Source organism: Canis lupus, chromosome 1 (assembly GCF_011100685.1).
Source record: "Canis lupus familiaris isolate Mischka breed German Shepherd chromosome 1, alternate assembly UU_Cfam_GSD_1.0, whole genome shotgun sequence".
NCBI lineage: Eukaryota > Metazoa > Chordata > Mammalia > Carnivora > Canidae > Canis > Canis lupus.
In genome coordinates this window covers 25211945-25224737 of record NC_049222.1, presented here as the reverse complement: position 1 = coordinate 25224737, position 12793 = coordinate 25211945, and the positions used below count along the sequence as shown (strand labels likewise).

Sequence of the window (12793 nt, the reverse complement as noted above, 5' to 3'; positions counted from 1 at the left end):
TCTGATATAAAAACAAGCTGTACTGTAAAAAGGAAGAAAAAAATAGGAGGGGTACCCTCTAGTTCTATATACTGTAAATCCCTGGACTTCCCCTGGAGCTTTCCAGCACTGCTTGGTCAAGAACTTGCTCTTCCCCTGTTCTTCCAGCTGGTCTTTGTGCTGCTTCTCAGGTGTGTGTACCTGGGGGAGCTGCCCCGCCTGCTGCCAGGAGCCGGGCTCAGTAGGAGCTGGCCCTTGTTTCCTGGTGGCACCGCCTCTCCCAGACACAAGGTGAGACAAGGAGGAACAACAACACTGGCATTGGCCAGGTCTCTAGCTCTGGAGTCAGTTCCCACAGTAACTACCGCAGTCTCCCAGTCCGCACTGTCCTGGATGCTCCAGGTGAAGCAAGGAGCGCTGATCTGCACAGTTTGGGGGTGCCCGGTGGCAGGAGAGTCCTTGTTGTCCTGTGCCCTCCCCGCCTCCGCCTGTCCTAGGGGAGCACAGGGCGCCAGCTGTGTCTCCAGGCGCCCTGGGATCCGGGGCCCTGGAGCCGGGGTTCTAGAAGGCAGCAGGGCGCAACCCCTCTGACCTGAGTCCCACCTCACCTACCGGCTTCTCCCTGATGCCCGGCCAGGTGAGCGGTCCAGCCCTTTACGGATTGGCCCATAGTCTGTGGTGTGCTTTCCCTGGGGCACACTTCCTCTATTAGTGACTCTGGAATACTGGAGGTTTCACTGCCCCTCCTGGGATTCTGCTCGATTTCCTGCTGTGCACCTTTCTGTCCGAGAAGAATCCAATGCAGATTTTAAGTTCCTGCTTCTCCGGGGCTGGCTTTCCTGTCCTGGAGCCTTGCCAACCCGCTTTTGCCTGGCTCCTCGCGGGGCCTCTCCCCCACTTGATTCTTTTTTACTTTTTTTTTTTTTTTTTTCTGCCTCCTACCTTGTTAGAAGTGAAAATCCTTCTCTCTGTAGCATTTGGCTGTTCTCTCTTTAAATCTCTGGTCAAATTCGTAGGTTTTCAGGATGGTCTGAAAGTTATCTAGGTAAGTTAGGGGGGCCAGGTGAGTTGAGGACCCTACTCCTCTGTCATGTGCCCAAGAATCAAAGTTAACTAATTTTTATATCTGTTAGGTCTACCCACTGTATGGGTAAGAATAGCCAGAACTTGCACTAATGATCCCTATGATGAACATTTTAGAATAATCTGGGTGTAGTCAAGGCTGTGAACTCCAACACCTGTAAGGAAACTAACTCCAAAAAGGGAGTTCCCTTTACAGGATATGGAAACAAGCCCAGAGCTTTCATAGTCAATGATGACACTGATCCCACTGCAGGGGAGCATTATGTCCTTCCATACTCCTACAGCTGAATATTAAAGCTCCAGCACAGGGTTCTGGACCTCACTTTGAAAGGAGCCCCCTTCCAGGATCTAGTCTCTATAATGAGCTAGGCAGCTACAGAAGACAGACTGAGAGCATCCCTATTTACAGGGCGGCTAATGGACCACTGTAGGTATCTATTTAAGTACTATTGCCTTTAACCTCTATCTAGAAGGAAGCTTTAATTTTGATAAAGTAAGTTAATATTGAGTAATTCTTTTTATGTTGAATAATCCTATAATAAATAGAAGTAATTTGAAAAGGGTCTCTGGTCAGTTTGTGCTTGTTATGTGGGAACCAGTGAAATTAATATAGTGTGGTTCATGGTAAAGCTGAGGCTCCTGTAGCTTTGAAATACCCAAGGCTTTTCAACTAGACTTGCCCAAAGTCATATGTGTGGCAGAGCACATACTAAAACTCAGATTATTTGCTTCGCAGCTCAGCTGTTTCTCTATTTCATCACACTGCATCCAGTAAAAATATTTCCTTACTACTAAGAACAAATTACATAACTTAAAAATGCATATTTTTTATTGGAATTCAGTGAGTGAAAATATTTTCTAGAAGACAAATACTTAGGGCTCTTCTACGATTCTTTCATTATAGGCATCCAAATTTTATTATATATGTAAAAAGCTTTCACCAAAATATGAAAACTAAGTAAAATTTAAAATTGTTTTTGACAAATCTAATCAGAGCCTCAATGGCAAAAAATGAGTGAGCCAAATAGTGAAAAATACTAGTATTAGGGTGCCTGGATGGTTCAGTTGGTTAAATGTCTGCCTTTGCTCAGGTCATGATCCCGGGGTCCTGGGATCAAGCTTCATGTCAGGCTCCCTGCTCAGTGGGGAGTCTGCTTCTCCTTCTCCCTCTGCCATTCCTCACACCCTCACCCCACCCCTCTCTCTCTCTCTCTCTCTCTCTCAAATAAATAAATAAAAACCTTTTATTTTTTTAAAGAATTTTTATTTATTTATTAAAGATACAGAGAAAGAGAGAGAGAGAGAGAGAGAGAGAGAGAAGCAGGTTCCATGCAGGGAGCCCGATGTGGGACTCGATCCCAGGTCTCCAGGACCACACCCTGGGCTGAAGGTAGCACCAAACTGCTGAGCCACCAGGGTTGCCCAAATAAAAGCCTTTTAAAAAAGAAAAATACAGTATTGCCTTTTACATAAAACCATACTTCCTTGATTCTAAGTTACATTTTAATGTCTTGCAATCAGAATGTCTTAAAATCAGTTCATTCACCATCACACACCAAAACATATTTAAATCAATGATAAATCTTACAATCACTATAAAGTTTATAATCTGCTAAGCCAACCATCAAATAATTAAAGCTTCATATCTGAGATCCTGGGCAAGTCCATGAATTTAAGATTTTTTTAATCCTGTAGCTTCAGACACAGAGTTTACACTTCTCATTGTTCTTTGTATTAATCATTATTCTCAGGCAATGCTCCCCCTAGTCAATGACGGAAGCTGAGGTAGTCAATGTAGAACGTATCTCACATGTTTCTCCACCACCGTCTTTTTTTTTTCTTTCCAGTCATAATTCTACTATTGATTTATAGAATTACAGAAAATGACTGTCAGGATCCCACTGCAGAGAGTCTACTGATTTTACTCTGTAGCATCCTCTGACCTCATCCCTTTTGGAGTTCAAAGCTAGCCTGGCCCTGAGCCATACTCAGAAAACACTTAATACCAACTGCATTTAAAGCCAAAGACAAAGCACCTTCTATAAACCCCTCAATGCTGACAAGAGAGACCACTCACTTTTTCCATAAGGCATACCAGTTTAGTAAGGCATTTCCCTGAGCAGAAAGTACAGCCCCAGAACCATCCATCTGCCTTCTTACCCTTTCTACACATTCCCTATTGTCTAATCCTTGTTGATGGACTCTGGATTGATCTTAAATTCTCTACCTCCTGTGGGGACACTCTATGTAAAATAATACTTACTAAGTACTAATGATCACTATATTCTGTGGGTTCGGCCAAGGCAGTTTCTTGGCAAGCTGGGTTCGGACTCTCATTTCCAAATGTCACCTCCTTGGAAGCTGCAGCATTTGATTACAAAAAGAGGAAAAACTACTCATCCAGTCACATACTGTCAGACCTCTTCCCTCACTAAAATAGTTCCTGATGCTTTTCTCTCCATCCCAACCCCTTATTTCTACAAATCCTACATCTCTAGCTTTTCTCTTTTTTTCATCTGTCTCTCCCAAGTGGACTATTTGTGACAAGTCTAATGGCATGAGATGGAGAAATGGAAAGAGTAAAGAAATGTGAGCTCAAATAAATTATTTCTTGCCTCCTGAGCCCTGCTCACCGCACTAACCTCTCTCCAGGGCTGTCACCTGGTATACTGGGTGGTGGCATGGGCCAGTCTTTTCTAAGCCTGCTCTGCCTCTGAAAAACCCAGGACCCTCAAGTCCACTTTTCCATTCTCATCCTTTATGTACCCAAAACCTTGTCAATATGCAACTGTGTCTCTCCTTCAGGATCTAAATAACAAACACAAAAAACAACCAAAACAGAGATGAAGATACAGGAAAAGCTTTTTTATGACCTTTGTGTTCCAATCTGTTCTAAGTAAAAGAAAAACAAAAAAGATCATGAGACTCAGGAAATCTGAAAACATTTATACACCTACACAAACACATAGACACACTATCTTAAACTTTGTGATAGATTTTTACAACTATTAGTGGAATGCTGTATTTCGGGACCTTTTATATTTGAAAGACCTTTCTGAGTGAGGCCTCGGATGTAATGAACCCAGTCTTCACAAGCAAGTGTCACCTAGTGATTGGGTGTGTATGCTCTCAAGCTCATTCTATTTGTTATGAGTGTGAAAAAGTTATTTCATCTCCTTGTGCCTCAATTTTAATAATCTGTAAAAACTGGTACCTACCTAATATTGTTGGTTGAGAGAAATGGAATTAATACATATTAAACACTTAAAACTATATCTGGTACATGGTACACATGCAACGAGTACCATTATTATTATTATACAAGATGTTATTTCTACATAAGTTGCAAATTTCTAAATATCCTTAGATAGTGGAATCTGTACACTAATTAGAAATTCCTGCAAGTTAACTTGACAGGAAATTTTAGAAATATGTTCAATTTGTATTGAGTAGAATGATAGATTGTTCTCTTTATACACAGCTAATAAACAGTAAGAAATAAGCTTGACTTTAAAAAGGCAGATTTTTTTTTTTGACAGAAAACATCCTTTGTAGCCAAAATGTGGAATTCACTTTCAGGGTATTATATGCAGCATTTCCCTTTGAAAATTTTAAGAAAGGAACAACTAACTCCCTTTTCTGGATAACTTAAATATTCACCTGCTTAAAGACAGACTATTAAACAAGAGAATTTTATAAGGTTCCTTTGAGACCTATTATCCAATTTTTATACAGATTTTAGTGATCAGGCTCTTAAGAGGGTATCTCCCTAGCCTTCCCCCATTTTTAACCTCATGAAGGCTCTACTTCAGCTCAGCTTCCTGCTACCTCATATGACTTTTCAGGGAATGGATAACATCTCAGGATCGGAAATGACTGATCGTTTCAGGGCCTCTTGTGATTACTACAACCATGCTGTTGAGGGTCAAGCCCAGGCCCACTGTAGCTAGACGACCAAGGGAGAAGGAGCCCACTGTAGTATATTAACTGGTATACAGCAGGGAGTCTCCTAGATGGCAGTAGATTCTGTGAGTGTTAATTCGGTCCCTCTTCCAGACTGTTACTATAAAACTAGAAGTCTATAGTAACCCCATTCAAAGGGATTAATGAGAAGGGGGCAGTTTTATTGCCCCTCTGACCTTGTAGGTCCTTGTCAAGGCTGCACTGACCTCCCCACTGACCCTTTGCTTTGTCACATCAGGAAGGGCTAAAGAGCCAATCTATTCATTGTGTCCTTTTCTGTTAAATACTCAATATGCTGCTTGGTTTAATAGTAAACCAAAGGGAAAGAATTTGAACAAATAGAAGTTCTTCTAACCCAGATCGACTCTTTGTTAGCCTGGCCTAGGACACTTAGCATTTCAGGTTTTGACTGGGTTTGACATTATGCCAATCCAATCAGATGTGTTCATTACAGTCTATTTGGGTTTAGAAAGTAACGTACAGGCCAATTCCTGTCTTTCGCTGCATGCCATTTCAATAATGCCTGAACAATATTAACAAGATGACAGCTAGCAAAAACAAGCTATTATGCTTCTATAACCCAGGCTCCAATGCTAATGTTTAGAAACACTTCTCCAGTAACACAAAAATGCAAAAATGAGTTATCAGAAATCATTCCTTTCTTTTAATGTGAAAACCTCCTTAATTTTAAAGCTGCTTTCCCCATCCATGAAAAAAGCCTCCCCTCTTTCCAGCCCCTAACATATTACGTATTAAGCACTAACAATATGCCAAATTCTATAAAGGACATAATATCCCAATATTACCTACTGGGTTTACAATCTACACTCCAGCTGTCTCCAAGAGTTAGAAGCTGTCACCTGAGATTCTTCTGCACTTGGAGATAGTCCATAGAAAAAATCCCTCCCATTAAGATTGTTAAATCAAGGGCAGCAATATTTCTTGAGAACGCTTGTTCAGGTGATATTATCCATTAATTCCATTAATTACTGTAGAGAAAACAATCAATCCTAAAAATGCCACAAATTCCAAGAGAATCAGAGTTCCTGACTATTCACCACCTGACAATCACAGCCTGTGACAGCCCAGAGCCTGATCCTTCGGTCATGCCTTGGACCATTAGTTGTCTATGTCCCTGAAATTAACCTTTGAAAGGAGCATTATGCTCACAATGCACAAGGCCGATCTGAATTAAATCTCTATTGAGATCCAAAGTGGAAAATTCTGAATCCTCCTCATCCCTCAACTCTTTCCCCTTTTTAAATTGCCAGAATAATAACAAAAATTCTTTTCTTGGTATTATTTCATGTTGTCTCTCTCCCCATTCCCCGCCTCCACATCCCAACCAAAACTAAAACACTAGGGACTCTGGCCTCAAGGGTGCTAGTCTGTTACCCTAGAGACTGTTTCTTTACAAGGGAATAGAGTGGCAGAGGGCATGCCTTTGCTGCTTACCTTGGCAACCATGAATTTCTGAATGCTGTTCTCATGAATGCAAGTCATTCACTACCCTCTGGACATGCCCACAGGTATAAACATTTTTTCAAGAAAGGACCAGGGAACACACATTGCATCAATAAATCTCTTGAATGACAAACAAAGCCACCTCATAGGATAGAACATTATCACACTGAAATTGATACAATATGAGTCTCTAATGGCATTGCTTCTTGTCAAGGTCAAACAAAATATTCCATTTGTACATCCTTCAGCCTTATCAGGCAAATGGCATGAGTCAGGTTAGGAAATGAGGTATAAAGAAGGAGGCAGAAAGAATCTGCCACTGCAAAAATGGAAGACAACTGAGTTTGACCCAAGAATAAATATACCTTAAAGATTCTAGGTGAGGCTATTCATTTCTCCCTAGCATTTCTCTCAGTGATTTTTTTTCCCCCTTGGCTTGGTGAAATGACTGGCACAAACTCCATTCAAAGGCATTTTTATGTGCTTCATAGACAAACATCACAGATGAAATTCTTAACATATTTATAAGAACATAGACTTTGTGCTTGTTTGGGGTTGGTGGGGGAGAGGAAATAACAAGGACTCTTCTATGTTTTCCTATAAACAAAGTTGCTATGAACCTTGGAATTCAGTCATATCCAGCTCTAAACTTAATTCTTCCATGTGTTTACTTTTTTTACTTGGAAGTTGTTATGCTTTGGTGTGAAACTTTTAAATAATTTACTAGCTTCTTAGGTATGGTGTCTTTTATATATTTGCACCATGCTCATTTATACACACACCCAAATGGAAGTAAACTATAGACCTCTAGCCATGCTGGAGCTTATGTAACCAAAATAGAATCTCTCCCACGAACCAAAACTCCCCACAGAAAGAGATGAGGGGAGAGAAATCTTAGGCAAAAAGCAATCAGCTATATTCCTAATATGACCCCCACCCCTGCCAAAAAAAACAAAAACAAAAACAAAAAAACAAAAAAACAGGAAATAAGAACACAGAACCACGGGCAGGGGACAAGCAGGTGTCAGAGTTTTCCTAATTTTGCTACTTGTGGAACAGACAAATCTAAAAATCTTTATCCACTGATGAAAGAACCAGGGCCATGGCCAGGTAAATTTCTACAAAAATTATATCACTTCTAATACCCCTACCACAACTGCTGAGTAATCTGGTTGGGTCTCAAACATGACTTGAGATGCAACTGGTAAGTTTGGAACAACATATCCTCTTGTCATAACAAGAAGTGTTATTTTTTCCTTCTTTGGTGATAAAGCTTTCCAGTTCAGTAAAAATCTTTGTTTACCAGATATAAAAAAAAGTTCGTTTTCAAGCTGTTAAGTTGACCTTGGGTTTTTTTCTTTCCCTCCCCCCTCTGCCTTTTGCCTTTAAAAGTTCAGGATGTCTCAAACAGTAACTGTTACATTCTGTCTAGCAAGTCTGGACTATGAACAGTGATCTAACCTCTTGGAAAAAACATGGAGTTCACCCAAAAACTGAGAGAGACATTCTCTCGCCCCAGCCGCCAGCTCATAGGTTTCAAAGCTCTGGGACAGACCTTATGAACAGCTTGAGGTTCTAGCATGTAAGCTGACAGTGCCAACTCAAACACAGAAAGCACTTCAGCCGGTATAAACAGCAGCCACACAGCAGGCCAGGCCCCAAAAGGCAGGCAGAAAGGGGGCAGAAACCAGGCCACAGGGTCCTGCCTGCATCACACTCCTTCAGACCTCTCCTGTGTCTGGGGACACATGGAAAAAGAACAAACTTCCCAAATGAACTGCAAGTTCAAGAAATCAAGTCTTATTAAGTGAATATAGAAATATCTGTCTGCTCAGAAAGAGAAAGTTCTTGCTGATGTACACCCACACACATACACACTTGCAGCAGTAAGTCACTTATAATTATCTTGATTTCCATGAAAGCAGCAAAACTGACTTTTAATAGGATATGTGAAAAATAAAACCATTTCTTTTTCCTTTGGAGCGTTTGTGCATTTGCCCTAGAGTATTCTCTCAGGGTACACACTTCAAGGGCCCGCCTCACTCTTAAAACATACTTGGCTTTCGATATATTAACATCTATTTCTGATTTCCGGGTTTTGACACTGAAACAGCCACTAATCTCAGGCTTCCAGATCAGTATGTGTGAATGTGCATTTGGAGAACAAAAGAAAATGTCCCCAAACCTCAAAGAGAAGACTATTGAGCCTTTTAGATGTAAAGATACTAAACTTCCTTGTATTCTCTCAGCCCATGGATTTTTTAAAGCTAAGCTACCAACCATTATATAGGTTACTCATTTACATAACGACTTTCTAACAAGATGGAAGTATATTCCATTCTCCTAAGAGAGTTTATTGTCTAAGATGACTTCTTATAATGGGAATAATTTTTAATTTTATATTTCTTTGAATTCTTACCCATTTTGTATTTAACTGTGGTTCACTCAATAAACTTTATTTTGATAACTGTCAAATTGTTGTTTTACATTCACTCCACTAGCATTTGTCGCTATTACAGATAAAAAAGCATTTTACATCCCTGTCATCAAGAAGTGCAAAATCTCTTTGGAAAAATGAACTTCAAAACTATACATTAGAAAGTTTGCTATTCATAGTCCTGAAACCACTCAAATATCATTTCCATTAACTGCCATTAAAGTATCTGTGGAAATACATATCACGTTTTAAATTCTATGCTGAGTTTTATATGGGGACAAGTCATGAAAAACATGGTCGATGCCACAAAGGGACTCACAATTGACCTGATTAGATTATTTCACTTGCTTCATGCTTTATATTTGGAAGCTGAGTCTTATGTGAAATGGGCATCTCCTCCAAAAGCCACAGAATAACAGTGTCACAGAATGTTAAACTAACAACAGCCCATAAGGTATGGGGGGACATATTTGCCATCTAAATTACAAGTGACAGGATGGGACCCATCCAAATAGGGAAAACTATGTAAGGTCATTCAAACCATTTTGATTATTAGCTCTGACAGAAGTAGAAGAAATAAACTTTTGTCCAAGTGGGGACTGGCTTCTGCTTTTCTAAATTATCAAAATCTGAACATGTATAAAGTACTTCATAAGAGGTTCACTGGTTTCTATTTAATTCTAGTTATTAATTTAGCAATGACTTGACCCTAACATCACTAATAAACCTTCTCCATAATAAGGTGGCTCTTACCTTGGTATTGAACACTCCTACATGACTTCTCAAATTTGGATGAAGCCATTTGGACTTTAAATAAAAATATTTAGTGTAATGAGATTTCTTTTTTTTAATAATAAATTTATTTTTTATTGATGTTCAATTTGCCAACATATAGAATAACACCCAGTGCTCATCCCATCAAGTGCCCCCCTCAGTGCCCCGTCACCCATTCACCCCCACCTTTTTATGGATATACAAAGTTAATCAACTTTATAAAATTCTGAAAGAAGCTGTTTCTTTTTTTAGTTATTTGTAAATTACAAAACTGTCAAGCTTCATAGGCTCATTCATTTGTTGTATCCTTGATTTATAGTGTAGATCCATTAGATCCATAAAGTCATTTTAGTGAAACTAAATACCCAAATACAAACTATGCATTACATTAATAGACAATAGGCTCTTGAATAAGAGTGAGAGAATAAGAGAAATACAAGGAATGGTGTCTTGCTATTTTTAGTTGGCTTTTCCTGTTGTCCAGGTCCTCTGAGAACTGGGTGGGAATCTAGATTTATTGAGTCCAGTCTACATCAAGCATTCTGTGAGCCTGTTGACATACATTATCTCTTTTATTGCTCATAACAATGCTATTCCTATGTGTATTGTTATCTTCCTATTTTAGATGTAGAAATAAATTTGTAGAATAAAGTATCATCCTTAATGTCTCACAGTGATAATACATGATGGCACCAGGATTCCAATCTGGTTATTCTAAGAGCTGAGGTCTTTCCTCAATGCATTGATGCATTGTGCTCACTCCTTTACTCCAGACTTGATATGCCCACATATGCCATGTCTGTGTTACATGTATAATTTGTACATGTGTGTAATACAAAAATTCTTTATCAGCCACTAACAGGAAATTGCACATTAAAAATAAATAAAACATTTAAGGCATTACCATTAAAGAAAGGAAAAAGATTTAGATGTATATTGCCAATACAGCATTGAACATTATTCAGGAGACTCTGGCTAATGTAAAAGGAGTATAAACATTGAAAATAAAGAAACAAGTCACTTTTGCAGACCTTATGTTATATATCAAGAAAATTCATGAGAATTAAATAAATTCATTTCAGTAGCTATTCATGTTTAAGATAAATATTTTTAACAGTTAACATTTTCTTTTTATACCAAAAGTAACTGGTTACTGAAATAAATGGAAAATCTCCATTCACACTAGAAAAAATAATGTAAATGACTAGAAATAAGCTTAACATGAAGAATAAAACTTATATTTAAAAAAAGAACTATAAAGCATTAAGGTATCACACACCAAAAGATCTAAGTATAGATACATGTTCCTAGATAAAAGGTTTCACTGTTATATAAGTTGGGTCCAAATTAATCTATAAATGCAATGCATTCCCAAAACATTGTAGAAGAGACTTGACAAGTTAATTCTAATACATCAGAAAAGTGGAGATTATTTTTTAAAGAAAAAAATTATTTTTAAGACCCACAGTACATAAAATATTGTGGTAATAGCATAAAAGTAATTAAGTAGGTCAAAGCAGAGTATATGCAAATAGAGCCATGACTGAAAGATAATTTGGTGTATGATAAAAAGGGTATTTCAGTTCAAGGAGGAAAGGATAGAGCTAGCTATTCCAACATTAGGGGGAAGGGATGTGGAATATAGCCTTCATTAGCCCACTTGAAAATGAGTGAAAAATATGATCAGATAATTTACAGACTTGATAATACAAATGAGGCAATAAGTTATATAGTAGCCCTAATACATGCACAAAAAATAATATTGGATATCAAAGAATTTTCTATAAAATTTTAAAACATACAATTAACAGGAGAAAATGAAGGAAAATATATCTATAACTCTAGAGTGGGTTGCCTTCCTACACAAGATATATTATTAAAAAGCAATAAATGACCAGTCAATCTGACTGCATCAACCATAAGATTTCTGTATAGCAGAAGATATATACAGTGTTAAAAGACAATGAACAGCAATATTTTAATTATATATATATTACAAAGAAAATATTAATACTTAAAAGATATAGCAAAAATCAACTAGATTAAATCAATGAAAAAACACAACTAAATCAATGACAAAAACAGAAAAATGGGCAAACATTATAAACTAGCTTTCTCCAGACATGTAAATACAAATGACCAAATGAATAAGTAAAGCTATTCAATCATATTGCAACCATTAAAATAAAATAAAAATAAAGACTTTTGCTCCAAATGGGCAATAATTTTAATAATAATCCTCTTGAGTGTATAAGGAGGCAGGGATATGGGTATTCTTAGGAGTTGCCTCTTAGGAGTATAAAGTGGTAGTGACTTCCTCAAGGATAATTTCATAATAGTTTTGCAATCAAATGTACATTTCCTTAAACATAGCAATCTGCTTTACTGGTAGCTTCTTGAGAAATGTGAACAAAAAATATATTTCAAGAGTTTTGTAGCAATTTTGCTATAATATTAAAAAATGGTAATACCCTAAAAAGTCTATCAATGGGAAAATCATTAGATAAATAAAGCATATGTATACAATAAAATGCCCAATAGCAAATCAAAAGAACAAAGAGGATATACCATATGGACACAGATGGATCTCAAAATAGAGACATTAAAGAGAAATACATGTCACATATCATTCCAGTTTTTTAAAAAGGAAAATAAAAATAAGAACAAATTAAATGAGTAATATAGAGAAGACTATATACATCTGTAAAATAACAGAGATATATATGTTGATCTCTGCTTCTGGTTCCTGGCACAGAGCTTCGAAATCCTTTGGAATTTCCTGGATGAGATGAGTCTCTTCAGTTCCAAATGAGGCAATTCTTGGTGAGGTCCTGGATAGCCTCAGGATAGGGGCTGGTCACCAGGAAGACCAAACCATGATTAGAAGCCTGGTATTTTCATCCCCAAACTCCATCTTCCAAAGGGCAGAGTGCTAGTGTTTGAGTTAATGACTGATCATTGCTGACAAGATGAAGCCTCCACAAAAATCCCAAAAGTACAGGGTTCAGAGAGCTTCTAGGATGATGAACACAACCACATGCTGGGAGAATGGTACACCCTGGCTCCATGAGGAAAGAAACTTCTACTTTGGGA

The 12793-nt window shown here is 38.0% G+C and overlaps 1 long non-coding RNA gene across 1 annotated transcript in view; it reads right to left on the bottom strand.

Moving 5' to 3' along the window:
- The window catches only part of LOC119870729, a 34577-nt gene extending 28014 nt beyond the window's left edge, over positions 1 to 6563 (bottom strand). The window contains exon 1 of the long non-coding RNA XR_005353497.1: positions 6481 to 6563. This is a non-coding gene — a long non-coding RNA (uncharacterized LOC119870729). The remainder of the gene's footprint in view (positions 1 to 6480) is intronic.
- Positions 6564 to 12793: the final 6230 nt, after the last annotated feature.